We start from the raw sequence: 19,027 nt of genomic DNA on the forward strand, positions 1-19,027 counted from the left end.
CATACTTTGGCAGAAGTTGACTGGAACTTAATCAAAAATTGAATTCCAAAAATAAAGACAAGAAAAGTGCCCTACCTGCTGTACTATCAATCACTCCAGCCCAGCAACTTGAAATGCTCTTATTTAAATGCAGCTGATAAATGGAGAGCTTTAAAGAATGTGTTTTCCCTCCTGATCGGGTTGCTAATTTAATCCCAGGTAACAAAAAAGATAGAAATAATGCACTTTTGCTTCCACTATGCTGAGTGAAATGAATCAGAAGGAGATAGCTATCGACTGATAGCACTAATTTGTGGATATAAAAATTGTAGAAATACCTGCAGACAATTGAGACAAAGACCATGAAGACTGGTCTATGGTAGGAAGCTTGCCACAAAGAGTATCACAGAAACAATATGTGATTTTCTTAGTGGTCTACTGCATTTAACCACGTCATTGCTGTACATTTTATGTCCCCTACTGGGGGAAAATTGTGGTGTGACTTTTTTTTTAATTTTTTATTTCTAATTATGAGAAGAAAGATGCAAAGAAAGAGCACAAGGTAAAGTTACAGTGCAAGGACAATCACCCATAACATAATTCTCAGAAGAAATTCCCTTGCTGATATCTTAACTTTGAACTTTCAGCCAAAGAACATTAAGATAAATAAAACAAAATCCATGTACAATTACTTTGTCCCTCAAGTCCCCAGACTGTAACACATTATAATATTTCTTAACAGCATATGAGGCAATCTAAAGCCATAAAAATTATGTAACTCCTTAAACATTAGAGGCATAGTATATTTTTTACATTTCCATGTACATGCATATTAGTTTGTTAACCTCAAAAGTTTAAGTGGGTTTTTTTTAAGGATTAGAGTCAAAGGAGCACAGCAAAATGGTGTTAGAGTGGCAATTGTTGTTTGCATAGGCCCACCAAAATATGAGGGGCATGGAAAGGAATAACCTTGGCCTAAATACAAAGAGACCTTACCCCTGAAGTTTCCTGGCATAAGACCAACTCTAGGCTCCAGGCAAGCTAGATCGTCCAATCTAAGACATTGTCTGTAGTGCCAACACACTTTTATTTTTCACACAGTGTCTGTTGTTGGTATCATGTTTCCTTATTAAAGATCCTGAAATCTGCATATCCTACATTGAAGTCAGGATGTGGAGCGTCCTTTCATTTCACCTCACCATAAAAGGGCAATGCAGGGAGCCCTGTCCTATAAGCAGGTCGTTGTTAAGTCTTCTCAGTGTTAAGGGAAGTCTCTTTTGAGCAGGTCGATGTCTGAGCAGTGGTAGGGTCTTCCATGGTAGAGGATTGCTTCCAGGTGATGTTATAAACAAACCTAGATGTTTCGTGGATAGCTTCCCTGGTTCAGGAGTGAATGGAAAATGCCCTTTCTTCTGAAGCCAGTGCCAGGTCATTATGTCAATGTTCAGGGTGTAAGGTCCCTTTGCGCTAAAGATTTGTGTGTTCCAATTTCTATTAGATAGGATCTTATTTGTATGTATAGTATTTTCTCATTTTAATGTGCCTATGCAAAAAAAGGAGCAATGCCACGTGGTGTTATTGGCGCATATGGGGGCCATAAGAACAAGTCCAACAATCCCCATGACATGCTTCAATCATAAGCATTAAACTGGGGGACTCTTTCACCAAAATTCCTTGTTGAACAGCTCATAAAGAGAAGATAAAAAGCATTTTATGTCTCTTGAAACAGTTTGGGGTTGTTACACACAATGCACAGCTTTGGTCTGTGATTAGGATTGTGCAGTTTGGGGGGGTGAGAGATTTAAGGAGTTAAAATGAGCTTTGTAGGGGTGTGGGAAAGGGCAGAATACAAAATGGACATTCTGGATACGCAAAACATAACATAAGGATAAGGAATACTCTTAATACAGGCTGTGCGCAAAGGGGCATTTCTGTAGTTTGTGGATGCTTAGGGAGGAATTTCTCCCCCCCACCCCCCAGGGCCCGATTAACCAGGCGTGGCCCTGAAGACCCGCCTTGTGTGTGGGGATCTCAGTTCCCTGGACTAAGTGGTCAGCCCAGGGGACCTATGGCTTGCTGTCCTGCCCAGAGCCCCCAACATACCAGTCGAAGACACCCAGAAGTCCTGGCATGTGGAGTCTTCTGAGACCAGCCCTGCCTCTGTAGTTTGTGGATGCCTAGGGAGGAATTTTTCTCCCCCCTCCCCCCAGGGCCTGATTAGCCAGGCGTGGCCCTGAAGACCATCCTGGTGTGGGGGGATCTCTGTCCCCTGGACTAAATGGTCAACCCAGGGGGCCTATGGTAGCTGTCCTGCCCAGAGCCCCCAACATACCAGTCAAGGACACCCAGAAGTCCTGGCTTGTGGAGTCTTCTGAGCCCAGTGGGTGTGACTTTTTTTGCAGGGAGTTCACAGCTGTTGCCCAGAAGATCATCTGGGTTCCTGCCAGGGTTCCTTGGCCAACTGGGCTGGTGTTCAATGCAAAGACTCAAGGAAGTAATCATGTGTAACCTTAAAAAAGTTATTCATTTAAAAAAAAGTTATTCATTTAAATGTTCTTTTAGAGTTAATATTTGCCTCACCTTTGAAGGCACTGTAATTTATAAAACATTCGAGTGTAGTTTGAGCTTCAAGTCTCCAATATTCCAACACCAATCACACTAAGAGTGTCACCTTCCCTCCACCACTGTTCCCAGGATCCCTTCCGGCCCCCTCCACCCTCCTTCATTGACAGGCATATTTTTGTTGGATTCTTGTGAATTAGACCTCATGCTCACAGTATCGTTGACTTTGGTTTAAATATACACATACACAACACCTGTGGCTTTTTGGAAAATTGGGCTGGGGTCTGGAATACATGGATTAAGGTGCTTGCCTTGCATGTAGTCAACACTAGTTCAGTCTGCAGCATTGCATATAGATTATGAACATTGTCAGGAGTAACTCCTTTTATAAGATTTTCTCTTTGTAAGTGTTAATGCTCCATTATATTATAAAATAATGTATTTTTGGAAAGGCTTTTGGGGCATATTTGATGGTGTGCAGGGGCTGTTCCTGGTTAGTTTTTGCTCAGGAACTAAAGAAATTCCTCATGTTTCTTGGGGGATCATATGTGGTGCAAGGGATACAATTGGGTTCAACTTGATGCAAAGCAAATATCTTACCTTCTGTTCTATCTCTCCAGCTTCCTGTAATCTCTTTTGTTATTGGTTTGGGGCCATACCTGTTGTTCAGGTGTTACTCCTGGTTCTACCCTCAGAAATTACTCTTGGCAGGCTCCAGGGACTACGTGTGATACCCGGGATCAAACCTGGGTTGGCTGCATGCAAGACAAATGCCCTACCCACTGTGCTATTGGTCTGGTCACTACAATCTCTTTTTAAATTTGAAAAGTAATTTATTCACAAATATAGCTTGTAGGACTGAATTTGAGGACCCCAAACATAAGTTATCTTTACCTAGGAATTTGCTAGTCTTTGGAATCTTGAATTAAAATTTATTCACATATTTTTGTTTATTGTTTATAAATCATAGGCCTTTGAAACTCTTAGATCAGTCACAGTGTATATATTATGTATTTTGAGGGAGAGATGCTCCCATTGCTGCCTAAAGGATCATATGGTGCTGGAGATAAAACCCAGGGCTCCAGCATGCAAAGCATGAGCTCTAGCTTCTGAGCCATTTCCAAGCCCACAGAATCTTTTTATTTTCTCTATAATACTATAAATGTGTTGTAGCCAGGGAGATGTCTTAAGGATGGGCTAAAGAAGGTAGTTCAAATGATGGTTCAAATCCTTTGCAAATACAGAAGTTCTGGATTAGATCTATGTCACCACATGGTGACCCAAGTTTCACTGGGAATGATCCCTTAGCACTGAGCATCATATGGATGATGTGGCAGGAAGGAAGGAAGGAAGGAAGGAAGGAAGGAAGGAAGGAAGGAAGGAAGGAAGGAAGGAAGGAAGGAAGGAAGGAAGGAAGGGAGGGAGGGAGGGAGGGAGGGAGGGAGGGAGGGAGGGAGGGAGGGAAGGAGGGAGGGAGGGAGGGGGAGGGAGGGAGGAAGGAAAGAAGGAAGGAAGGAAAAGATTATTATCATTATTATTATAAAATTATTATATAAAAAAAAAAGTTTAAGGACCAGGAAAAAAAGAGAGAACTTGCTGTCACCAATATTCTGAGCAGTGTCTTCTAAAGTTTCAGTTACTCATGTCATGTAAGCTATTTTTGAACTGTTATTTTCTTGTTATTTTGCTACATTTTTATTAAAGTTTTTATTAATGGAAATTTGAAAGATACTAAATGAGCAGTAAGACGACACTATGTCTAGTAAGCATGAGAAGCTTTACTAAACATAAATAACAAAATAATATTTGTTGATAATTATAATATTAATATGACATTCCTTGATGTATTTTCTGTGAAGACTCAATCAAATACATGTGTCAACAATAGAATTTATGTCATTTTGTACCTGTGTTATTTTAGTATTTCTAAGCTTTGGGCTATATTTTGATACTTTTCATCCACTGTCATTTCTAGTATATGATATACATATAAAACCACACATGTGTATATATATGTATGTAAACAACACCTATTATAAGACCATTGCTTAGGATACTGTCTTTAAGGAACTTTCCATATTTTACTTTTAGCTTTTACTATTAACTGCTTAAGACTTTGTGGTAGTTTCTTGCCATCACAATTTGCAGAGAACTTTGTTAGTATTTTCCATTCTTTTGGGAAACAGTCTCTTTATAAATTAATTTAGATTATCTTTTGAAACATGAAACACTAGAGATTCATCATGCTTGGAATAAAATATTTCAAAAGATGTTATCACAAAGTTAGAACTGACTTTAATTCTAGAATGTTTTCAAAATATGAGCTAAAAGGCAATTTAATTGCTGCTGAAGGGACAAAGTTGAAACACATTAATGTTTTTAAATCTGTCTCAGAACATAACGGTTGCCCAATCTTGAACAATATCTCTGTGTGTTTGCATTGTGTTTTCTTCTTAATCATGCCTGGTAGCTATATGGACATAGGTTAGCTCTATTTTATTTGGTTAGTGAGATTTTCTCTATAATCCTTTATTGTGCAATTGCATGATAATAAACACTGCATGCTATATTTTTATTTTTCCCATTCTAACAGTTAAATGTTGGGTAGAAAAAACATAATGCTTCAATGTGTTAAAAATTTGCTAATTTAAAAAATTTTCTAACTTAAGGATTAATAATTTTAATACTTTTCTTATATTACAGTTTGCATGTCTATGGCTAGAATTTGCATTATAATTTAAGACAAATCCTCTGTCTTTTAAACTGTAAGTAGAAGGACCTAGTTCTTTAGGCAATAATCTGATTGGCTCTTCTGTACTGTTGATGAATTTGGGCAGCATCCAAATGCACAAATGTACCCTGGAGTTACTCCTAGCTCAGAGCTCAGGGGCCACTCCAGGTGTTTCTTGGGCAGCCATGAGGTGAAGAGGGTCACACTCAGACCATCTCCATACAAAGCATGCATTTAAAAATTGATCTGTTTCCATATATATATAGTTTTTTGTTTTGTTTTTGGGCCACACCCGGGGTGCTCTGGGGTTCCTCCTGGCTGTCTGCTCAGAAATAGCTCCTGGCAGGCACGGGGGACCCTATGGGACACTGGGATTCGAACCAACCACCTTGGGTCCTGGATCGGCTGCTTGCAAGGCAAACACCGCTGTGCTCTCTCTCTCTTTTTAAATATTAAATTTTTCTTCAATCGATTTTATTTATTTTTAATATTTTTCATTTTAATTTGAAACTCATCCACATATCCTGTGATGCTCAGGGCTTGCTTACTCATGACTCTGCACTCAGGGATCACTAATGGCAGGGCTCATATGGGGTGTTGGAGATGTAATCCATATTGTCCATGTGCAAGGCATGCAGCCTCCCTGCTGTACTATCTCTCCAGCCTCTTCAATTGATTTTATTGGAATGGTTTTAAGAGGGATGACATGATTTTTGCAAGGAGGAGGATATGCAGAGAGGAAAATTCAGGCTGTATTTTGTTGTGTAAAAATAAAGTTTAATCAGTCTAGGTTAAAAAAGTATGATTTTTTTGGTCTGCTGGGCACCTGTTACTTTCCTTTTTAAAATAAAATAGAAACTATTTTATTTGAATTATAGGTACTTGAAAAAGTATTATTTGATTAAGGAATGTCTGAGGGCTGGAAATGTGCCTTAGTGATCGGGTCCATGAGTCACAGCTATGAAGTCCTGGGTTCAATTCCTCTCTCCGGCCCCCAGAAGTTGAAACCAGGGTTCCATGGCCAACTTGATTCTTCTAATCTATCCTCTCCCAAGTGCCGATGCATTTTCCAATCCAACTCAACTAGTGGATAGTTTATTATGGTGGAAGTTGGGATTGTGATTGTTCTGTGCTTGGAAGCCACACTGAATACTGCACTGGGGCTGCTCCTTGCTCTGTGCTCAGTTCATTCCAGGTGGCGGTTGCTTGACACCCTGTGGTGTGGTGCTGGGGACCGAAGGGAGTCAGCCCCATACAAGGATAGTAAGAGGCTTACCCCTCGTACTAGCTTGCCAGCACACTACTGAGGTTTAGTTTTATAGTCTCTTCTCCCCTTGCTGGTTTGATTTTGATAATGATTTTGTAGGCAGTGGTCTTTGTAATTAGTTTTCTGAACTCATCTCCGGAAGTAAGGACATGTAACCTTACTTTAGAAAAATAATTTTTATGGAATCATCATGACAGACAGAGTTAAAAAGTGTTTAATGGTCGAGTTTCAGTCGTACACCTATTCTTTCATTTCATATGACTCAAGTGTCCCAGCTTCCATCCTGTTCATCTCTATCCTCCACCTACCTCTATGACAGACATCTCCCCCTCCCTCTCTTCTTTTTTCTTGTCCCTTTTGGGTCCTGTGCTTTGCATTGCTATTACTGAATGGCATCATGCATATCACTTTATCTACTATTAACACACAGTTCTTGTCCAGAGTGATTACAAATGTCTTTCACAGTACTCTTATTGTGAGCTTCTTTGGACATATTTGAATGTAAGAAGCTGTTTCACTATTTCATAGTTTAGTATTGAACTTCATTTCTATCTCAAATATTTTATACACCTACAAACATTTAGGGCTTTCCACTCTTTTTGTTAATAAAAATATTAGCCTTGTGGGAGAAATCTAAGAGAATGTTAAGTATTAGGTCTGCTGTTTATAAGTAATTCTAATGAATTGTGTTCAGATACATACTGGCATTGGCACTGACATCCAGTCCCAAAAAGTGGATTATGGATATTATCTTGATATTAAAAAGTACTTCTCTGATCTGGAGTGATAATACAGCATGCAGGGCAATTGTCTCATCTGTGGCTGACCTGGGTTCAATTCCTGGGATCCCCTCTGGTCTTCCCAACAATGGCAGGAGTAACCCTTGAGCATCACTTGGTGTGGCCAAAAAACACTAAATAAATAAGTAGTTGTAGTACATCACGTCAAGTGCTTGCCTTGTGCATGGCTGACCTGTCTGGTACTCCCCGGGATGCCATATGGGTCCCAAACACAAACAGGAGGAATTCCTAAGCATAGAGCACTGCCAGGTATGGCCCCAAACCAAAAGAAAAATCATTCTACCAGTTAAAAAGTCATGCTCTGTTAACGAGTGTCCTGGGCATGAGCCAGTCCATCATCTTCTAATGGTGCCAAAAGAGAAAATTAACTGCTGAATTAATACCAGCTAGTTAGCATGGTGATTGGTAATATGAATATTTGTATTACAGCTTCCATTGTGGTGTCTATATTTTTTGTGGGGGGAAGGATTTGATGCAGACTAAGTTTGTAAGTTTATAAAGTTACAAAATAAGGTATACAGATAATAAATATAAAGTATACTTGAACTTTTTAAAGGGCCTATTTTCTTATGCTTCTTTATTCATAAGTATTGTTTCTCAATGCAGATTGAAATCAGAAGATATACTTGTTCTTCTTAAGAGAAAAGGAAGAAGTCTGTAAGTATTTTTCCTCTACAAATTTAAAAAATAATTACTATGTCACAGTTATTTACAGTTATTCTTAGTTGAGTTTCAGGCATACAATATTTCCATACCAATCTTCTCCAGTATTAATTGCCCTCTACTAGTGTCCCCAGGTTTTCCTCCCACTCCATAATAACAAGGAATGTGATATAATGGTGGGAAAAATATTCCAGTATTTTATGTGTTTGTGTTTAAAAACAAGTATTTGGAAAACTAAAACAAAACATTTTAATCTGATGCAGCTTGCAATATTTAAACATTGTCACACAATTATAAAAGGGAAAGTCATTTACAAACCTCATGTGGTAATTTCCTTTGGAGTCTATAAAAATAGAGTCACAGATTGAAATTCCATTCCTGGTTACCGAGGCTTTATAGGCTATGTTTCATTGGCAAGCTGTTTGGTTTGCCTTAGATTTTTGTCTGTCAAGTAGAACTCTTCCATATAACATGTTGAAACACCCTGATTTACAAAGCTGTCTGCAATACAGTTGTTTCAAGTTTTCAATGTTCCAATACCAGTACCACGGCCAATGTGCTCTTCCACCAGTGTCCCCAGTTTCACACCCACCCACCAAGCCTACTCTCCTAGCAGTAGCCAAGTAATTTACTTTATATTGCTTGTATTACGTCACTTCATGCCATTACTAAAGTCATTGTCCTAGGACTTACTAAGCTGTTAATTGCTAGTGGGACCTTCTGTGTTGTTCTTTTCAATCACTGAGATCGGTGGCCTTCTATCCAACTCTCCCATCAAATTTGCTGTGCTCCTCCTGGGCTAACTAACAGCTTTGTGAGGTTTGGAGGCGGCTTGCAGCTGCAAATGTAGCCGCATACTTTAGGAGCTTTGGTGCTAGGACAGTCAGCTGCTGGTATCTCTCCTAGATCAGTCATGTATCTGGGCCACGGCAACATTTGGAGCTGGAACAGCCTTTGGCATTGTGGAGACTTGGTCTGTCCACATCTGGCAAAGGCCTTAGAGTTCTTGCCCTAGCAGTGACTGGGAGGGACTACCTGGAATAATTTAGCTGTCGGTATCTCTCTGGGATCAATCCTACATCTGAGCCCGTAAAACCGACCTTTAAGTATCTAGGGACTGGAGAGATAGTACAGTGGGTAGTGCTGTGATTTCTGTTTTCTGGGCACAAATTTCCAATGCCACACTCTCCACCAGAGGGGCCCCCTTCGCACCCACTCTCCTGATCCTTTTCATTTCCTCATTCTTCCTACCCTCAGCTCAGTTCTTCTAGAGGCCAGTTTTCAGAATCTGTTGCCTTCAGGTATTTATTTCCTTACAATGTCCTTTTCTTTCTTTTTTTTTCTTTTTACAATGTCCTTCTCTTTTTCTTTTCTTTGTTATTTTTTTTTCAGCCATACCCAGTGACGCTCAGGGGTTATTCCTGGCTATGTGCTCAGAAATCGCTCCTGGCATATGGGATACCGAGGGATTGAACCATGGTCCATCCTAGGCTAGTACATGCAAGGCAGATGACTTACAGCTCACGCCACCACTCCAGCCCCTACAATGTCCTTTTCTATCCCATATTTTATATTTTATATATGTATATATCCCTCTGCTTCTGGCTAGCTTCATTCAGCATGATGCTCTTCAGTTCCATCCATGGAGCAGAAAACGGCATGTTTCTCTGTCAATTGTGTAGAATTCCATTGTGTATATATATTGCAGAGCATCCCAGACTGATAGCTGGTCTGTGGTATTTTAAAATACGAATTTGATTTTCTCATGTTACAGATGAAGAAATTAGACAATAGGTAATGTAATGTGTTCCATGACATCTCAACAGAGCTGCTGAACCAGGACTGAAGCACTGCATACACATGCTACCTCTCTAGTATTTCTGGTCTTCTGAATTGATTTCATTATAATAGGTTAGGAACTGGAAACTGGTTATCTAGCAGGTGCTATTATCTTTCTTTGTCCACTTTCTCCTTCCCATTCTCGTTTTCTTTCTCTGTCTCCTTCTCCAACTCTTCCTCCCCTTATCCTTCTCCTCCTTTTCCTTCTTTTTTTTCTTACTCTGCTCACACTCCTCCTCTCCCCTTTCTTATCCCGCCTCACCACTTCCTCCATGCTTAGGGACTACACCCAATTCATCATGCAGTGACAAGTATAGAACTTGCAATTCCCTCTCTTACAAAGTATGCACTCCAGCTCTTTGCAGTATCTCCCTAATCTGGTTGTTTTAATATACTAGTTTTGAATTTCAAGTATAAAGAAATATAAAAGATGATATATATCTAGAGTGAAGTGATATTCTACTCAGTATCCTGTATTTTTCATGTGATTTTTAACATGGCTAAAGGCTATCATCAGCAGACTAGAATCAGCTGTCTCTAGAATACAAATAATTACACCATATGCTAGCCTATCTGTGATTTGATCAAGGAGGAAAGATACCAAGGGATAGCATATTTTTTTGGAATTAGAGAAATAACTACGTTTTGAACTCTCCTAATAATGAGAATGTGCGAGGGAAATAGAAAGCCTGTCTAGAGTACAGGTGGGGGTCGGGTGGGGAGGAGGAAAGATTTGGGACATTGGTGATGGGAATGTTGCACTGGTGATGGTGGTGTTCTCTACATGACTGAAACCCAAACACAATCATGTATGTAATAAAGTTGGTTAAATAAAAAAAAGAAAAAAAAGAAATAGACTTACCATCATGACAGTGCTAATCAAGTTTGTATAATTATTTATCCAAAGAAAGTCTGGTCCCATTTTTTCTTGTATGTATGTGTATATACATAGAAGAGAGTGAAGCAGAGAGTTACAGTTGTAGCCAGTGTGCATGTGGACAGTCAACACTATCAAGGTGAACAGCAGGTGTTATCAGAAGCATTAGTCAGAATATCTGTCCAGCCAGTTCTATTTACTTAGAACTGTATGTGACATAGTAGAGATAGTCCTTCAATTGGCCAAGTTTTGCCTTTGCTAATTTAAAATACTTCCAAATCAAAATAATCCCTTGCTCTCTCTTGCTTCATGAACTTTGGTGAAGCAATCATGGGCCAGCTAAACAAGTGAAGAGAGAGCAGAATGGAAAGTATGCCACACCCCATGGGCCGGGAGAGATAGCACAGCGGTGTTTGCCTTGCAAGCAGCCGATCCAGGACCAAAGGTGGTTGGTTCGAATCCCGGTGTCCCATAGGGTCCCCCGTGCCTGCCAGGAGCTATTTCTGAGCAGACAGCTCAGTAACCCCTGAGCACTGCCGGGTGTGCCCCCCCCCAAAAAAAAGAAAGTATGCCACATCCCTACCATAGAGACTTTAATTATAGGAGTCATTTCCATGGCTTCTTATGTTTGTGGCTTCCTTCTTTAGTAAAGAATTCTTTTGATTTCTGAGGTGTCAGACACATCAATCATTAAATATTAAGAACAAAATGCAGGGCCGGCGAGGTGGCGCTAGAGGTAAGGTGTCTACCTTGCAAGCGCTAGCCAAGGAAAGATCTCGACTGCGGTTCGATCCTCCAGCGTCCCATATGGTTCCCCCCAAGCCAGGGGCACTTTCTGAGAGCTTAGCCAGGAGTAACCCCTGAGCATCAAAGGGTGTGGCCCGAAAAACAAAACAAACAAAAAGAACAAAATGCCATTTTATGTTACCATTCTCCTTTGTTGTAGTTGGACACTTTTCTCTATTCTAAGGTTTGAGAGCTGACTGAATGCCTGTAGAATTTCAGTGCCAACAGTCCAAGTTCTATTTGATCACTTTAAGATAGATCTAAAATGGAAAAGGAAAGGTAGTTTTATTGAAGATTTCATGAAATAACCATTTATTTCTATATTGTTTCATGAATGAGGTATTGTGAATATATCCAAGCAATTCTGTGTCCTTTAAACTGCTTTCAAATATATAAATATTTCTCAACTGTTACTTTAGCATGAGTCTAAACCTATTGCTAACTAATTCAATTTAGATTTATTCTCATTTAAGTTTATAATCTTTAAAAAGATGAACTTTCTCTGCACAACACAAAGATGCATCATCTTCATACATGATCTACTGTTATGTTTGTTATTACAAACATATTATTATATGTTTGGTGCTATACATAGTGCTGCTTAGGGGCACTCAGAGTTCATTGCTAAGTAGTTGCTTCTCTGGGAGCTGGGGACCAGGTGGTGCTGGCGATAGGCCTGGAACTCTTGCTTGCAAAACATGTTGAGCTCCATCTCTATCCTCTTATCCCATCTATTTCCATAATCATTATAATAATGTAAGCTTCGTGGTTGGCTGTGATGATTTGTTTAGCTCAGACATTGTGAACTTTTTTAAAATCCTAACAATCAACTATACCATTGCTTCACAGACACTTTGGTTTTTGTCGTTGTTTTTTTGGATACAGCTGGCATTACTTGGGGACAGTGCAGTGCCAGGAATGGAACTTAGGAATTCCATATACAGTGCATCTGCTGCACCCCTTTGGGCCATGTCCTTAGATCATAATAGTCATTTGGGGAGACTGGTCCATATCTAGTTGTGCTTGCAACTTGTACTCCTGACCATATTGTTCTTGCCAGTGTCAGACCTTGAACTGGAGTCATTTGGATATAAAGCAAATTCCTTAACCACTCTACCACCCAATAACCATTTTTGGAAGTCATGTCATTTTATTGAAGTGATATGAAGAGTGAGGAGAAAGAATAGAGAAGAAAGGGAGTGAGTGAGGGCCATGACCAATAACCGTATCTCAAAACCATGATATCTTTAATATTATGTTGACTAGGTAGCTGGTTTCTAGTATCTTCTAGACCATGTTATAAAAATAGTTCAAAGGCTACATTGTTGTGCAATTTTAATCATATGAAGTATTTGCAAGCAGCATTAGCAAAGAACTGACCTATTAAACTGGTTCCTCTAGCATATGAAGAAGGTAGATCATGTAGCAAAAGGAATCATTTCAAAATTCACCGTGAAACACTCTGTTCCTGGGAAAGTTCTTTGGCTGGTTATTACTTTTTTTGAACCTGCACTCATCGTTGTCAGCCTCTAGTTGGTTTGCTTCACTCTAATAAATAGATAGGATGACAGGAGATAAATGCAAACCTTAGACAGTCTGTTCCTCACTTGAACAAACACGTTACAATGAAAAGTTAACTTTCAAGTTCAGTTTCATAATCCACTTATTTTTCATTCACAGTGAGCAAAATCATCATTCCCATTGAGAAAAAACTCCCAGTAAATGAAACACTTAGAGTTTAAGTTTCTACTCTGGCATAGTGTACAACTCCATTTAGCAGCAAGGTTTTGTCTCTAGGAACCTGCAGTGTGTTTTTCAGGAGCAGCTGTAGAATATTGATTGAAATTGTCTTGGAGCTTTTGGCTTTCTTACTCCAGCACTGAACCCTTTAATTTTCTCTCCTAGCATGTAAATCTCAGAAATCAGCTTGCCTCCCCTTTACATGATGTTTAATAAAGTAGGGCGGGAACATCAAGCTCTGTCAGCAATGGCCACTTGTAATTGGTCGTCATTTCAAAATGCTCTCGATGCAATCTTTGGCTTCAATAAGATACAAGAAACTTCTTACTTTAGAAAGCTGCATACTTCAAAATCTAGTCTGTTGGGCTGACTCGAAGTGAGAAATATACAGATAATTGTAGAAGCACTGTATGTAGAATGTGTAGGCAACTTCATTGCCTCCTAAGTCTCATTTGAATACACCCAGGTAGGCTCCCAATTATGCTCCCCTATCGACCTAGAAAAAACATTATCTGATGCATGCTGGGGATGTTCTTAAGGCACTGTGGGAGGGAACTTGTTGCCAGTGCTGGAGAGAGCAACATGGCAGCAGAGGTCCTTGCTTTCCTGGGAAAGGCTGGGAAGAGACTGGCAGGATGGAGACTTCAGGAGTTAACAAATCTTCAGGTGAAGGAAATAGTTTTAGTGTATTTTGTTGGAAATGCACCCAAAGACCGAAGCCTCTAGTCAAAAATATTGAGGTGCAGGTACAGGTATTATAGGGCATCGCTATAGTAGATCCTGGGTGTTTGATTTGGATTTGTCTTTTTTTAAAGCTTTTAAATGTATTCTAATAGTGACTCTAGATTAGGTTTAATGTTTGATTGTGTATACCATCTCTTATTGATTCAATTGCTCTATCAATTTGAGTCAGATGAGTCAAGAAGCAGAAGGGAATATATTTCACATGATTATTTGATTTCTCACATTGTGAGCCAAAAATGCTGCTAACAAGTGCCTCTAACTGCTTTTTTCTCTAACTGCTTTTCATTTTCTGAATAGTCACATTAAAATTTATTATGAAACTAATAAGCTAATTATGTTGTAGTCTAGCTCTGATAAATTGTGATTTTATTAACAAAATGCAACTTTTTAAAACATCGTATTTAAGCTTGATCACTGTTTTAAGACTATTTGGAAATTTTTGAAAGTGTGTCAAAGAAAATTGAAATTTAAAAAGTCTTAGTGGTGCAACATCTGTGTAGAAATATGATTTTCAAAAGTGCAGCTGATATTATTATCTGTTTATTCTCCTAGAAATTCAATAATTTTAAGATTTGATGTTTTATGCGCATAACCTTTTCAGAAGGCAAATTGCTTATTTGGCATTTCAATTACCCTGAAATTACGTGTGATACCTGCAAATGTGAGTTCTTTGAGTAACACACAACTCACAATTGATTTTCAGATTAACATATTTTGGCTTCTGTATAAGGTCTTATACCAAAGACAAATGATGTTACGCTTTCTTGTGACTTTCAACTTGGCAGATGGATGAATCTTGCTTCATTCAGTCCATTGTCTAAAACTTTAAGAACTATGGCCTTAATGAACTTTCATTTCTTTGTTTTCTTTTTTTTTATTTTGGTTTTTGGGCCACACCCTGTGACGCTCAGGGGTTACTCCTGGCTATGCGCTTACAAGTCGCTCCTGGCTTGGGGGACCATATGAGATGCCGGGGGATCGAACCACAGTCCGTCCAAGGCTAGCGCAGGCAAGGCAGGCACCTTACCTCCAGCGCCACCGCCCGGCCCCAATTTCTTTGTTTTCTTACACTTTTACATTGCTACTGGTTCACATGATTCTAGTGTAGCTAGTTTCTTCTTTGAAATTTTCATTTGTTTTTGAGCCTCACAAAAGTGCTCCGAGAGTCCAGGGTCACTCCCAGAAATATTCTGGGCTGGTTAGTTCAGTGCTGAGGATGCAGTGCTGATTCATTGGTACCCAGTAGTGCTGAGAGCCACCGTGGCTACATCTGGTGGTGCTTTGGGACCTCTGGGGCTATATTCAGCCATGCTGAGGTGGGGCCATGTGATGCCAGAAATGAAACTTGAAGCCTGGCACATGCAGAGAGTGCTTTCCTGACTCCCTGACCTCTCTTTCTGGCTCCTTATATCTTTTAAATTAAGCTTCTACTAAACATCTATTTGCTTATTTTGTGTATTAGAACTTAATGTGTTACTAATACCTATTTTTTTGCATTCAACCTAACACAGCATTTGAAGTAACTGGAATGAAAATTCTATCATTATAGTTGACCTTAAATTAAATGTCAAAGATGAATAAAGACACACGCACAAAAAAATTAAATGTCAAAGTTTATCTAAATTTTAAAAAATATGTCTGGGACTTCTTATACCTAAAGGACTTTATTTTCCTTTTAAAAATCTTTTAGGATATTGGAAATGTCAGTGCTTACGTGTAATGCAGGATTTATTCATAAACAGTTTACTACTCTCATGCTTTATATTGTACTTACAGAGTTAATCTCCCCTGCTCTCTGAAAATAGAGTTCCTAGGAAATCTTTCCTAAACAGAAATGACCAAAACTCAAAATAAAGAAATTTTCAGTAATTTATATGGAAGATCGTTGTGAATTCCAGGGACCAAAAAATAGTCCACTAATAACCAAATAATGCAATAATCTTCAAATAGCACACACATACAATAACAGCCAAACTGACAAGAACAACATACACCAGTACTGGGAAGGAGTTTGGTGGGCTCTTCTTCCTGTTCCTGAGAGCTCATTGCCTCAAGAATGGCTGTCCGTAAAACACATGCTGAATGCTAAGTTCACTTTTCACCTCTTGTAAAAGCCAAACTCTTCAGCTTCTTCTTGATAAGCAAAATCCAAATCCCTCTTTAGCTGTGCTATTTGGACATTTTTAAAAATATCTCTTAGACTGTGAGAGCATCAGTAAAGGGGGGTACTGCATCAAAAATAGATGCCTGAAACATTTAAAAAGAGATACAATGAATGGGAAAGACATACAGTGTCTTACCCACAGTAAATGTTCTGTGAATGTTGGTTACTCAGCACATCTCCATATGCAATGTCAATTTTAGAAAAACAAACAAACAAACATCCATCCAGCGATGGACTGAGGATAATGCTCCATCCTTTCTAGCTGATGCATAAATACATCTTACTCAAGGAGATTTCAAGAAAACACAACCCAGAGAGACTAAGTAGCCCTCTTCATATGTGGAATCATACTACGCCTTTGTGAAAAATATGGGGGAAAAAACACACAGTACAAATGATATAACCCAGGCACTTTTATGACACTATGTTTTTCTGTGTGCAACAGGACTTAGTTCCAGTTCCATGTTTCTCCTATGCAAATAAAATCATGCTCAATTTAATTAGCAGGATTTTTAGGAGGATACAGTTTTGTAGAATGTTGGCATCCACAAAAGATTTTTAACAGAATTCAAGTAGTTTATTCATAGGATATTGCATTTGAAGTTTCAGAGCCGTTTTGAGTATGCTCTTATTTTAGCCAAAAAGTTGATTTAACTGATAACCTATGGCAAAGTGTTGCTAAAAACTCATCAGCACACAATGAATCTGATGGAGTTTATATTCCAGTGGAGACATAGACAGTATCAGGAAAAATAAAACTTATTAGGTACAAATATTATTTGCTAAGGAGAAACAGAGATGAAAGGACTGGAAATACGGTAGTATAATTTTATAGAGTAGGCTTCAATAAGAAGGTGATATTGTGTAAGGACAAAATATAGTTAGGAAATAAATCATGTAGGTTGTCTTGGAAAATCATTTTAGGCATAGAACAGTTTGTACAGTTTCTGAGAAAGGAACGTGCTAAGTATATTTTAGAAGTAGCAGGAACATGTGTTGGACTGTGCCACAATGAATGAAGATAGCAATTGTTTGGATTACTTTTTCCTCTGAGAGAGTAATGTGAGAATTGGAACCCTTATTTTAGTGGAGCAAGGAACTACTCAAGAATCACTCCTGGCAGTGCTTGTGGAACCATATGGGATGCCAAGGATTGAGCTCAGGTTGACCTCATGCAATGCAAGCATCTTGTCCACTCGGGTCCCCCAAATAGTTTTCATTGAATTCATATTTACCCTCTTACTTGTTTCTCACATATAAATTTCAAAAGTATACAAGCACCCAGAGAGGAAATAAACAAGCCCAAAAATATAAACAAGCAAACCAGATAAGATGTTCAAGGAAGCACTATTTGGGTTTGAATAGCAAACCAGGAATTCCCTCACCAGTTTTGGTGTTGCTTGGTCAAAAACCAAGAAAACGTCTTGCCTGTGATAAAAGCACAGACCACACCACAGATACTGTATGTGTGGTCTGTCATCCTTACCTGGAATAGCACCAGCAATACAAAAGGGCACCATACATAGGCACAGTAATATAAGGGGAAATCATGGACTCAGACACAAGATCTTATCTTCTAGGATAAGAACTCACACTTTTTATACAAGGGTGCCTCCCATCCTGGACGTATGTCATGTGGATACAACTCAGTCTCCACGAGATTGGACTGTGTTAGTTCATTCTCAAATCCCAGATCCCAGACGTAGAACTGAAACAAACCCATGCAACAACACCAGGAACTAACCTGCGTTGGGAGATATACTTGTGCCAGTGTTAATGACAACGAGGACAGTGAGGAAATGAAAACTTGACCTAAGACCAGGAGGTCCTATCACATCACCTAACACTAAGTGGAAATCAGAAGAAGTATTATCCTTTGAATATGAAAAATAAGAGCACTAACTACAGAAAACTGACTTTAACAACTGTGACTGAACAGAACGTACCTTGAGACCCATTAAAGAAAACCCTACCCTAGGCTATAGCCCAGGTCTTTTACAAAAATCAAGACTTAGTACAGAGGCCCAATTCTGACAACAGAGACTGAACAGAACCATTGGAACCATAATTTCCTAGACTTCAGCTTAGGGAACGAGCAAAAACATGGAGCACATGATACAGAAAACTGAACACACCAACAATGGTGGAACAGTACCTCTAGAACCTTAAAGACTCTATCCTAGGCCCTGTCCTAGGACCTGCGCAAATACCAAGATTGCTTGCTATAGTGGCCTTATTTTCTCATCCACAACAGAGAAGAAAGGTTCCTGACACCACACACACACACACACACACACACACACACACACACACACACACACACACACACACACACACACACAAACAACCCTGGGATAAGGCAGTGAGAAGATATGGAGCCATGACAATATGCTTCAAGAGTGGAGAAACCCTGAATCTCTTAGGCCACGGGAATTTCCTTCCTTCCCCAATACTTGCTGTGCCTATACAAAAAAAAGTGGGGTAACACAAACCCTGCCACTGCAGCACTTTTTCTGGTGTTGTTTTGTTTTATTTTTTGTTTGTTTTTTTTTTTGATATTATTTTCCTTCTCCTTTTTCTTCCACTCTTTTCTTTCTTTTCCACTTTTGTGGATATTATTCGGTGATGTTTTTAGTAGTTGATACCAAATTTTTCTCCTCTTTTCCTTAACCTTTTTACCTACAACAGAATAGCATAATTTGAATCATTCAACCTCATAAATTGAGGGGGGGAAATGATACCAGGACCAGTCACATGAACATGTAGTGTAAATAAAAAAAAAGACCAGACTGGAACACCAAACAGAATAGATACCCAACCTATAACAAGCTGTAAGGCGGCGACCATTTGCAGTAGGATTCTGGGGGTTAAAGGA

At 39.1% G+C, this 19,027-nt stretch overlaps 1 protein-coding gene across 2 annotated transcripts in view; it reads left to right on the plus strand.

Annotated features, from left to right (window-relative positions):
- Positions 1 to 7,945: 7,945 nt before the first annotated feature.
- The window catches only part of ACSL4 (acyl-CoA synthetase long chain family member 4), a 47,677-nt gene continuing 36,595 nt past the window's right edge, over positions 7,946 to 19,027 (plus strand). For both annotated transcript variants that reach the window (XM_049767564.1, XM_049767565.1), the window contains exon 1: positions 7,946 to 7,996. The gene's annotated coding sequence lies outside the window, so the exon portion shown is untranslated. The remainder of the gene's footprint in view (positions 7,997 to 19,027) is intronic.

This window comes from Suncus etruscus, chromosome X (assembly GCF_024139225.1).
Source record: "Suncus etruscus isolate mSunEtr1 chromosome X, mSunEtr1.pri.cur, whole genome shotgun sequence".
Taxonomy (NCBI): domain Eukaryota; kingdom Metazoa; phylum Chordata; class Mammalia; order Eulipotyphla; family Soricidae; genus Suncus; species Suncus etruscus.